This window comes from Triturus cristatus, chromosome 9, assembly GCF_964204655.1.
Source record: "Triturus cristatus chromosome 9, aTriCri1.1, whole genome shotgun sequence".
In the NCBI taxonomy this organism is placed as follows: domain Eukaryota; kingdom Metazoa; phylum Chordata; class Amphibia; order Caudata; family Salamandridae; genus Triturus; species Triturus cristatus.
This window is the reverse complement of record NC_140592.1, coordinates 357,700,045-357,712,501: the sequence shown is the minus strand read 5'-3', so window position 1 is coordinate 357,712,501 and position 12,457 is coordinate 357,700,045. Positions and strand designations below refer to the sequence as shown.

The 12,457-nt window shown below is 43.9% G+C and overlaps 1 protein-coding gene across 2 annotated transcripts in view; it reads left to right on the top strand.

Moving 5' to 3' along the window:
• The window catches only part of LOC146797925 (uncharacterized), a 196,854-nt gene that overhangs the window by 14,994 nt on the left and 169,403 nt on the right, over positions 1–12,457 (top strand). The gene's annotated exons all lie outside the window — the stretch shown is intronic.

The window sequence follows — 12,457 nt, the reverse complement described above, 5'->3', positions numbered from 1 at the left end:
GTTGGGGCACGCAAGCACTCATTTTGGGCCGGCAGACTTTGACCCAGAGCAATAGAGTGAGAATACAAGGGGGGGGGGGTGTCGGAGAAACATGGGAAACATGAAAAAAAGATAAAGCAGACACCCGCAAGAGTGAATTAAGTGTCTGGTGGTGGACAGGTGCGTAACGCCCATTAGGCTCCCCCCCCCCACCCTCGTGTGTGGCAGCCCGGGCTCAGACAGCTTCCCTGGCACACACACAGCCGCACCTGAGTACTTCACAGGTCTTTAAAATAACAAATACCATTTACTTGCTAACGAGGCTTTTTTGTGTTTGCACCCCTTCTTAGAGCTTCTGCATCTCCACTCTACATATTGCTGGAAGAATTACCCCCCACACACACATTTTTGGGTGCCCCTCCCCCGAAATGTGGCTCTAGTTGCGCCTCTGGTGGTGGATAAGAGGCCTGAGATTGAATCCATAGTGCATGGCCTCAGTTGTATTGGCCTGGCATTCATTAGCGTACAAATTAACCACCGCTATACCCTGATAGGATGAAAGGGGGGGTGCTTGTACTGCACATTTGATGAATTACTGGAGGGTTTTAGGGGACAGACATTATTTTGGGGTCAGGGACTGGAAAAAGTGCGATTCTAGGGTAATAAAAATATTTTGGGGAGGGAGAAGTGGAGTTCAGGAGGGAAGTGGGTTTATGAAGGAGCAAAGTTATTATTGGAGTAAAAAAATGATAAGTGAATGTCTGACAATCTCAGCTACTGGTAATTATTTGGCTGTATTAAAGCCCATTTTATTTTGCTCGCTAAGGAACTCTCAACTTATGCAAATCGGCTTCTGCTTTAATGGATCCCTTTAGATGAAAAAAACAAGCACCCCCAAACTGAGTTTGGACAAGGCTTCTTCAGTGAGGCATACCTTGAGATCTACAACACAGTGATCACAGGGCGGCTCCTCGTGGACTTATCCATTGCACTTTGAGGGGCCTGGGGAAATAGAAAGATTCTGGGTGGAGTGCAGGAATCCATCTCAACCACTGGCAATTGCTTGGGCAGTATTCATGTCCGTCTTGTTTTGCCAAACATGCCTCTATAGCCAAATCTCCTGATCCTGGGCCAATGGAAACAGTCCTATCTGACTTACCAGTCCAGGTCCTCTCCTAATGGACCACTGGCAACCATAGGCTATATTCAGTCTACATATGCCTCATCAGTGAGGTGTAGCATGAGTTCTGTGTCACAGTGGGCACCAGATCTGGGCATACCTGCCGCACGTAGGGTGTTCCTATTAGAGTAGGAACAAGCAGATTTTACTCTGCCTAGAGTGGCATGGTGGGTGAAAAACAATAGAGTGGAATGCCAGTGTAGCAACTGCCAGCGGCTGAGACTAAATCAAGCATTCCTTCCATTGCTGTGCTGTTTGGGGTTGACGTTGGGTGTCTTTCAGGGGTAGCAGGTGAATTTGAGGCGGAAGTGTGGTTGACTGAGGAGACAAGGGTAATTTTGACAGCAATCGAGAGCTCTAAACTGGCCCCGGAGGGAAACGGTTCTGGCTAGGAGGAGCAGGGTATTACGGGTACCTCAGAGAGTTACTTAGAGAAATAGTGGAGGCAGAAGACAGAGGTGGTGTTGGTTGGGTGAGAGGGGTTAGGGTGACCAGGCGACCCACTTTTTCACCACCTGTTCCTGCAGATTTAAGCAAATGTGGCTCATGTCCCGGTTTTCAGAGAGGGCTGGCTGAAAACAGTGGGAGGAACTTTTTGTGTGTCCGAAAACAGGACTAGCAAGCAGCTCCTATCAGAAAGAAATTCAATTAGCAGATAAAATACTGGGGTTAAAATTTACATTTTATTTCCTTAGTACTTATCTGCTCTGTCATTCTGTGCCCCTCGGCTGATATAAAATGACAGTCCTCCTTCTATTTTTGCGAAATGTCTGTTTTTTGGTTTTCAAAATCTGGTCACCCAAGAAGGGGGTGCGTTGAGATGCCAGTCTTGTTCTTCTTGTAGAAAATGGCCGATGGTAACCAGGGAAGGGGCGGAGGAAGAGCTGTATTAGGTTTAGTTGCTGTGGAAGCATTCTCAGAGGAAGGTAACATTGTGGTGGTACAGCTCAAAATGGAAACCAGTGGCCACCACACCTTTAAGTGCCTTTAGGTGCGTGACTCCTCGAGCGTCATCTTTGGAGGTCAGCTTCTTGGGCGTTGAGGCTTAGCTCAAATAGTTAACACATTCATTTGAGGTACAGGAGATAAGGGGGGGGGGAGCACATATGAAACTGAAACGGGGTGGGGGCTGTGGGGGGGGGGCTGAGGGGTTCTAGCGGCCCTAGCACACGTCCCTCAAACAATATACAACAAGAACAACACTTTTTGTTCTTAGAGAATACATGAAAAACATTTCATATTTCCGGTTGCCATAAAATGAAACATTCGATTTGTTTTCCCTGAGCTTTACTGTGTGTGGCACGTTTCACAAATAGCCTTCCTGGGTCTTCCCCCGTCCTCCAACGAGAGGCCGTGTCTGCAGATCCGTCGCGGATCTCCCGGCACACCGAGCAGGATGCGCCGGTGCCATTCACGGCTGGTATCCTCGGGCAGGGTGCCGCCACCCTGGGCAGTACGTTCAGAGACTGGGCTAGGGAGGAAAGAACCCTGGCAGCGCCCGCTGCCCACCCTGAGAGTCTTTCACCGGTCCCTGCGGGATTCAAATTACCTTCCATCCATGGAAGTTAGTAAACCTGTTCAATAACGCAGTCTCGTTTAGAAATCTCTCTTCAGTAACTAGATGACCACTCCCTCGCCCCCTATTCCACCCTTGAGAAAGACTACACACGGAACAGCTTGTTTCATGGTCCACTGACAGGAATCTGCAAGGTGGATTTCTATGCCACAACCTACACGTCCCATGTTTCCTTTCTAATCCAGGCTGATTCACTCAGCCTTTTATCCTTAAGATTTGGATGAAATGCGCACATTGCGTTATCAAGAGTCACTTGTCCTTCACAGTAGATGGTAAGTGAGGTATAAAACGTCGCAGTAAGAATATCTGTGAGTGTGACAACTATGTATTGTCACATTATGTCTTTATCCCTGTTGGAAAGTTAAATCCTCCCTTGGGACTGTTTCCCTGCTTAGAGCATCTCCTCGCAGCTCGCGCCACATGGCGTCATTCTAGTAAATTCTTCTAACACTGCTCTCCCAAGACCGCGAGGGAAATGAGGCAGAGCGCTCAACACGCGGGCTCCCTTCAGCTCAGTTTTCTAAGAGAAAACTAATCGTTCTCTTTGCCGAAGGTAGCATCGTATGTTTTTTTTTACTCTACACTCCCTTTCGTCACCTCATAGCCTTGTTTCAAATATCTTTCCTTCTGCGTTTCTTTCTTTCGTTCCCTCTTTCATTACTTTGTGTGTTTTTCTTTTTTTGTGGTATAGCCATCTTTTCCTACTCTCTTTAACACGTTCAACGTTTGCTAGCTTTTACTCCCTTTTCTCCTTTCTCTTTGGATCTTATTTCTTTCTTTTTCCCCATCATTTACTTTTACATTCTCTCTTTTTCTCTCTTACTTCCTCTCTCGCTCCCCCACCCGAGATTCTTTCTATTTTTCCTTCACTTTATCTCGGGTTTCTTAGCACCCCTCCCTTTTGTTTTACTTAAGCAAATGTCTTCCTTTTTCAGAAACTTTGCTTAAATATTTCTCAATTTCCTTCTTTTCACTGATTCCTTGGCCTCTTCACCCTCTCTTCCATCCTAGCCTTTGCTTTCACCTCATTATTTATTATCTATTTATTTTCATCTATTAGTTTACAGTGTGGAACTGTTAAACCTAGTTGTTCAATTGTGATGTTCCTCATTTCCCCCATTTTTTTCAGTTCTTTTACTGACCAGTGTGTTTTATTATTTTTATTTTGGTTTCTGATGTCATAATATCCAATTTTACTTCTCAGGTTGCTCTTCTCTTTTCTTTTACTATTTTCTTTTACTTTTTGCTTTGTTTTTCAAAAAACTTTTTCACATTTTAAATCTCCTTTTCATTTTTTCCGTTATCTAATTGCTCTTTAGTCTTCCCTTTTCTTTTTCTACTCCAAAGTTTTTTTGGTCTGCTTGTATTTCACTTCTTTAGGTTTTTATACAACATTTTGCTTTTGTTTTCAAATTTACGTTTTTTTAGTTCCTATGATCTCATTGGCATTTTCTAATGTACCCTTTTCCACATTTATTTGTCCTTTTACATTTCAGCCATTACTTTTTATTAACCCACTTTCACTTTTATGGTGTCCCCTTCACTGTTCTATTTCTATTTACTTTTTTGTTTGTTGATTTATATTGCCTGAATGCTTAGTGTTTACTTTTCATTTCTGTATTTAATATACCCACAGGCTTTCCCCCCTTTGTTGTGGTTTCTCATTTATGTGTTCATTTTCCTTTTACCATTTGTATTTATTTTTTCTTTCCATGTCACCTTTTTGTTTACCTAGTTTTAAGTGCCTCCATTGTGACAACATTGGCAATTATCCTGACTGGTGCATTCACCTCAGAGCTATACAGCAAAGGTGCGTGGCCTGTTTTGAAACAGGTGTTATATCCCTCAAATTCTCCGACCAATACACACACAAAGCGTACTGATGACAACTTTTGAAACGTCTTACAAGAAATGCATCCCTGGAGTCCACTCCCAGTGGTATACAAACCAGTTGGAACAGTACCCAGTGCTGCCTCAAGGGAGGCAAGTGCATGGCGAGGTGGTGAGTCAACCCACAGCTATTGTGTCTGCCTGAAGGGCCCAAAAGTGCCAAGCTAAACCTTTGCTTACTTCAGTGATATATAACAATTCCTCCACAGTTATCCTGCACGCAGGCCTTGAAAGGCATCTTCAGTGCTAAAAACATCTCCCCACAGTCCCGCTACCCCATTGTGTCCCTCTATTAGGGTACGTCTCATTGTGTAAGAGCAGTCCTGTGGCATGACGCCAAATAATTGTGCCCGCCACAAAATAGATTGAGGAGATTCTGTGATGGCTCTTGCCTAGTACATATACTTCTCAGTTGTTACACTCGCAACCTAAGATCTGCTACTCAAGGCCTCCTAAGTGAATGGTAGCAGAATATTTTTGTCCAAATAGCATTTGAAACTAATATTGACATATATTGTTTGACATATATATTGTGTACTAAATATTATTTTGCGAATATATCACCCGTCTAGAGGTAATAATAGAAAATCTAGCACCCAATGATATGATATTTTTGTAATCAATTTTTCGGATAAAATATTTGTGTCAGACAATTTTTTCTGTATATGATATTCCAATATATAAATCTTTTAACTTTACCAAAGCTGCCCAGCACAGATTCCAGATTGTGGAACTTCACTCTGTTAAGACCCCGCAGCTAGATTTCACTTCCACTGCTTACTTAGGCTAATCATTTAGCACATGAAAGGAAAATAACGCTAAACAAACACTGGCGAAGAATAGATGCCAGGATTTAATGTGCTAAAACACAAAAAGAAATTGCCTGAATTGACTGAAATCGCCCACTCGATGAAGACCAACTGTCTGTAGCTGAACACTGATGAGGCAGAAATTGGGATCCTTGGGAAGACCATAGCACTGTGGGACTCCATCAGGTGGCCAGCAGAGCTAGAACCAACACCCACCCCCACCACCTCGAACAAGAACCTCAGGATCGTCACTGACAGGAAACTTGACATGAATGCCCAAGTCTTACTGTCATTGCCTCATTCCTCTATACCCTGAAGATGCTGAGGAAGATGTTCAAGTGGCACCCTCTATGCTGGGATCAACAAAAAACTCTCCCGAAAGTTGCCGACCATTCAGAACTCGGCGGTCAGAATCTGCCTTAACTTCCCATGCTGCACTCATGTCACGCCACACCTGAAAGAGCTCCACTGGTTCTCCATACACAAAAGAGCACAATTTAATCTCCTCACCCACACTTTTAATGCATAACACTGTCCTAGCATAAGTCAACAATTGCATCTGCTTTCACAAACTTTCCCGACACCTCCACTTATCCGGACCGCTATGTGCATACATCACACACATACGGGTTACCAGATCCAACAGTCAAGCATTCTCCTACTTTCCTCCCAAAGTATGAAACTACCCGCCACTACACATAAAAGCCTGGTCCTCACTTCTTGAATTCCATATGAAGCTGGAGACGTGTTTTTTTAATAGTTCCAATAGGTCATAGGTTGACTACACTCACCCCTGCTCAGCCCCAGTTATCCTCCCGGGTGATAGCGCACTCTACGAATTTGCGTAACATAAAATAACAGGACAATGATAGGCACAAGCTCATTTGTCCATACGTTAGCAAAGAGGAACCAACAGAATGAGAGGCATGGAGTTGCACAATTGTCGCTCATGCATTGCAACGCATGCACGCCACTGAAGTGGAAGTAGACTCCCAAAAAGCAAATATTAATAGGTGACAAAGAAACGCGCCTCTGCTCTGAGCTGAAATATGATTGACAAGATGTCAAGCCAATGGCTGAAAGAGGTTGATCAAGAAAAGTCAGCAGTTGAAAGAGGTGGTCCGAAAACCCATTGTATAAATACTGGAAATAATGGAGCCTGTTTTGATAACGGCGGTGTCAAATTCAGAACTAACCGATGTGTTACTTGAACACACTGAATAATAAGCTGCGCACAGTGCCAACCAACCAAACAGTGTCAATGTGTTTTTATTCAAAAGATGCAACACATGGCAGAAAACTTGTTTGTGTCATATGCTTCAGTGTGTTTTGTCCTTAGACTCCGATTTGCGTTGGTTTCTTTTGTACATCATTCCTCATACCATACTCAAACATGCTGCTATGAGTAATCACCCATTCTCGCACCTTTACAGTTGGTGCTGTGGAAGAGTGGCGGGGTGGGGAGGTGGGAAGTGGTCGAGGGGGACAAAAAAAATGTACCTGCAGCCGTCCGCGTTGCTCTCTTCTGCTCTTCTCGCAGGCACAGGCTCCCAGACTCCACAATGGCCAATCCTGGCCAAAATGGCCAATCCAGACGCTGCTCTCATGTCATGAGAGCAGCGTCAGGATTGGCCAGAGCGCTGAGGATTTGTGCTCCCAAGGAGACTGGGAGACTGCCTGCTGTCCCCAACCCAGCAACGTAGCTTCAGCTTCAGTGCGTATAACGGTTTTCCCGTATTGAGGTGGTTGGCCAAACCGTCAGGCGCACCGATACACCGCTCCTTCTGCGCCTGTCGTCCCCCATGGCCCGCCCCCAAAGATTCGGCAGAAAAGGAAAAATAAAACAATAACAAAAAAAAGTTTATTATCGTTGTATTGTCCTTTTCCTGCCATTTTAAGGCAGCTTGCGGGGGATAGGGGGGCGGGACGACACTGCGCCACCATAGCTGATGAGTTGCGGCTGTTGTACTATGTAGCAGTTGATTGAAAAAGTCCCTATTGTACAACATTTCCGACCAAAATGTTGTATGGTGCTGTTGTTAAAAAAATACATGCATAAATGAATGAATTAATTACTTAATGAATGTATCACTTAGTGATACTCTTTAGTTTGAAACCACAAAGGCTACAGAGCTGCATGTTATGCCCCTTATACATTCCATCATTTAAAAAACGCTTTTACGCTGTCCATGCATACACCTTGGAAGAATCCCTAACAAGAATGTATCACTTTCCCTCGGCTATTTGTGGTACATTCCATCTAAATCTAGTGGTGGTAGCAGGGTCCAAGATTAATAGGAGGACACCTTTTCGCAGTGGGATGTGCAAGTGTTGTCATCATACTTTGGACCCCTGATCTGGGACACCAACTACGAAACAAGGGCTCCGCCATCTTGGGCACCTTCTCCTGTCCAGAAGCATCAGTATGTCTGTTTAATCCACTGAGTCACCAAGATGTTTGGCGTAGGCTCATGAGTGTAAAGGCGGTTACTCCCTTTTGGGCCCCCTTCTTAGCCTGCATTCTTTTTACACTCGAGAGGTGTAGGATAATCAGGAGCCCCATACGACATTTTCAGGGGAACCAATCACAGTGCTTTCGCAATCGTCCTGTTGCCTGGGCCATTACATACACCTCTTTTGACATTGCTGTGTGTATTACTGCAGGATCGGTGCATTATTCCCAGGGCTACTGGAATTATGTGGCAATTGAGGACCAAATTATGCGGTGGAGCTATTAAATTATACGAAAAGTAAAAAAAAAATGTGCTGCACCTTAAAGAATGTGAACAGTTCGCTAATATGACATGTAATGTTTCAACCTATCCGAGAAACAATGTCACCCCATTTACTGCCTGACTACAGCAACCAACAGCTGAACGGTGGCCGTTTAACTTTTGCAGTTTGTCTGGCGTGGCACTGCACCCCGTTCACAGCAATTTGAATAACTTTTCACCCGTTTGAGCGGATTGATGCTGGGTTATGTGGAACATACGGCAAGTCCATATGTATGTGGAAAATGATGTAACTGCACAAACCAACGGCCCCTTTTAATTTGCATCTCATATTCCCACGGAATCAATGGTAAAGTTAATTTGACTCTCTGCCCGGAAGTGACGATGATTAATAATGTTTTTTTCTGTGCAGTGTTGATACTGTCTGCGAGCACGAGGTTCTTGAGTGGAAATGGAGCATCTGACATAGATACTTTGACTGTATTTGTGCTCATTTTGAGCGTTTCGTTGAACTCTCTGCTGTTTGCAGGTTTAAGGAAGAGAAAGTGGGCGGGAGAGGTGTTCTGCATCGTTCTTACCAGTGCTTTAAATGGGCCGGTACTGTCAGGTACGGAGTACCGGCACTTTTTTTTATTTTGAACGGGAGAGTACCGGCACTTGTTAAGGGAAATGCCATACCTTTAATAGGAAAGTACCGGCACTTGTTAAGGGAAATGCCATACCTTTAATAGGAAAGTACCGGCACTTGTTAAGGGAAATGCCATACCTTTAAAAGGAAAGTACCGGCACTTCTCAGAAACAAGCAGGTACTCTGTTACAGAGTACCTGCACTTCTATTTTTCCATTTCAAGCACTGGTTCTCACTTACTCACCTCAGTATCTTTGTGACTTACTCCTGCCCAACTTCTCTCTAGAATAGTCCATACCTCAGTGTCACCTCTCTTCCCATTAGCCTCCCATTTGCTTTACTTCCCTACAATGTCATTTAATGTACAGCCGTTCTTCGACTACTACACTACTCCATTTTTTACGACACTAAACTCCTGTGCCCTTTGACTCACCCCATCCGTCTACACCCCCCCCTGTCACAATCTCTCTTTTGCTTTCCTCTTTCTGTTTCCTCCTCCCTCTCTCTTTCCCATCCTAACTTCCAAATGCCCCAGTTTATGTTTTCTCTTTCTCTGCTCTCTTGCTAGTGCACCTTTTCGAACCTTTACCTGTTTCATTCCCCACTTTCTCGCGTTTCACTGCATCCATCCCTCTTTATTCTATTAGTCTTAATATCTCCTATCAACTTTCCAATCATTATTTTCCCTTTTTTATCTTTGCCTTTTTCTGGGGTTTTCTTTTTTCCTTAATCTTGTCCCTTTTCACAGCCCAGGTCCCCCTCCCCTCAGTTTATGTATCTCTCTCCTTAGCTATATGTCTCCTTCTGTCCCCTCTTAGTCCCTCTCTATATCGCTTTCTTCTGTTCTCTTCTGCCTCTCAGTACGTCCTTTTCGGCGTTCTTCTCGTTTCTGCCACTCCTTTACCCTCTGGCTCGTCTTTTTCCCTATCGGTATCTTTGTTTCTTCTTTCACTGGCTCTCCTGTTCAGCTCTTTTCCTCGTTTGAGTTTCCTATTCACTTGTCTCTCACTTCTCTCCTCTCCCCCTTTCCTTTCACCCTTTTTCTAATTCACCACCACTCGCTCCTCTTCACCACATTATTTTCCCTCGTCGTCTCCCTATTTTACTCTTCTATGCCTACCTCACTCTCAACTCTATTTTCTCCCTCCCATTTACTATCACAAGGCCTCTCTCGCCTTTTAGTCGCCTTACCTAGCTCCCGCCAGCTTCTTTCCCACTCCGTCCACCCGAGACCTGTCGCCCTCCTTCCCACCCACCCCCCTCAGCCCCAAGTCCCTCTAGACTTTTAGTTGGCAAGCGACACGCAGGCGGGAGTGCAGCGGAGGGTGGAGGGACCCTTTTGTTCTCAGGAGTGCCGCGGATTCTAGGAAGCCTCCTCAGGCCTCACAGAGGCGATTCCTAGAACTGAGGCTTATTGCTGTTGCTGACTCTGCCTGCCTCCGATTCCTAGTAAAGCTTCAAGCTCCCACCCCCTCTCCCAGACCTGCCAGCACCGCGCAGCCAACAGGGGAGACGTTTTATCGCTTCCATGTACATTTTATTAAAAAGAACTTTAACGGGGAGGCCTCGCCGGAGAGGGCAAGGAACCCGGTGCAGCCGCCATTTTATCCTTTCTGGCCCACGGTGTTGTTTTTTTCTTTCATACAAGGCGGTTGGCTGATCTATTCGTAGATTTCTCCAGAGGCCTCGTTTGCACATCCCTTCCCACCCTAAGTTTAATTCCCGTTACTTATTGTTTTAATCGCCCTTTTCTCAATTTTTATTCTAGGAGGCGGGTATCCTCCCTGCAGTCCTGCCTTCACACAGCCCCTTCACTAATACACGAGAGATGATGACGACATTCAGTCATTGGTCGCAGTACTGCACTATATTAATCAGTTTTCATATGCCTTCAATATTAGCTGAATGTTCGTTCTGCTTTAAGGCTTTGAGGGCCGGAAGTGAGAGCGCCTGCGCCAACGACTTCTTATCCAGGCAGTGGTCAAAGTGGGTTGGATCGGAGGGGCACGAAGTGCCCATACTTTTACATTTAATTTAAGTAAAACAGTTCCTCTACTGTTTGTGAAACGACAACCGTACTGGGACTGTTGATTCCCAGAGTTGAAATGCTGCAGGTGAAATGTAAGGCAGGGAGTCTCCTGTTCTGTGAAACCAGCAGAGGGGCAGACAGCTATACAAGCCTTCTTGCCAGGGTGACTGCTTGCCTCAAAGAAATGTAAATGTGCGCAATTTGTTCATTTGCAAATGCACAGGGAACTTGAAAGTCGATATTGCCTTTGATTGATGGAATCATTTGAAGTTTACTGATGTGACAGCTGTATTCTTTTTGAGTGGCATTGCAAAGAATTAACCAGCTGAGCTGTGAATGGTGTGCATTTAACCTCTTCTATGCCCATGACGAGATTGTCTCGTCATGGAGCACGGTTGCGCTGTGCCCATGACGAGACTATCTCGTCATGAACCCCGTCCGCTAATGTAACGCCCGGCACATGAGGGGGAAAGGGCGGGGCACTGAAGGGGTTAAAGGACAGGTAAAAAAAAAGTGCACTATGTACAGTCTGGGTATTACTACATTCTATATTTTGCAACACTTTTTTTTATCATAAACCTTTTTGCGCATTTTGTAGCAGCCTGTGTTAAACTGTGTGTAATGCAACTTAAAAATAACGACTTACATATTCCCAGTGCTTTTTGTCACAGACTGGGACCTCACAGCACTAAACAAACAAAAGCCACTATTCTCCAATGCAACAACCGGGATTCAATTCCGTGGCTTATTGATTACAGACACATACCTCTGCAGTGCACTAAGCAATAGAGGTTTCATAATGTACAATATTGCGTTTCCCACTGATTAACTTAACTTGCATTTATTTTTCATTTAAGCTGTTCCTTACTTTATATGTCATAGTAATAATATAAGTTTATTGTATTCATCAAAAGATTACTATAAAAAGATACAAAACTACACAATCAGTACAAGTATCAGGAAAACAGTCAAACATTCAAAGAAAAAAGTATTTTATAATCAAGGCATAAAATGCAGTTTACTTGCATCTGGACACAGGTGGATACAATTCAGAGCACAGGCAATTTCATTTAATCACAGAGTCGATGATTCGTACACCTGTCCTAAAATTTTCATATTGTTGCACAATTGTCCTCGAGGTTGTCACAGTTTCAAGCGGTTTAAATGGTAAATGTTGTTTTTCCCCTACCGAAAATCCCTGGGAAATGCCTTTTCTTTAATGCAATTTTTTGAGGGAGTGCACAGACGTCCAGAGACATATGGTTTGCAATCAGTATATAGAAACAGTTTGCAAAAATCTTGATATAAGTGTAATCAAAGCAAAGTATAGACATTTACATGTTGGAGGCGCTTTATAAGTATATTCTGATAACCTCACTAGCATTATTATTGCACTGTTGTCCTGGACACTTTTACAATCTCGAACAGCCTCTACAGTTGATCTTATTTGATCTACTAAAAATCTATGGGAACTAACTTTTCTTTTTAAGTTCAAAAGTGAGTTTATTGAGATAAAAGAAAATACTAGCACAGAAAGTATAAAGATAATTAAAAAAAGAAAAATTATATATAATAAAGCAATTCAGTTTTGATAAACACAAAGGATCAAAAAATGTAAGTCAAGTAAACATGCC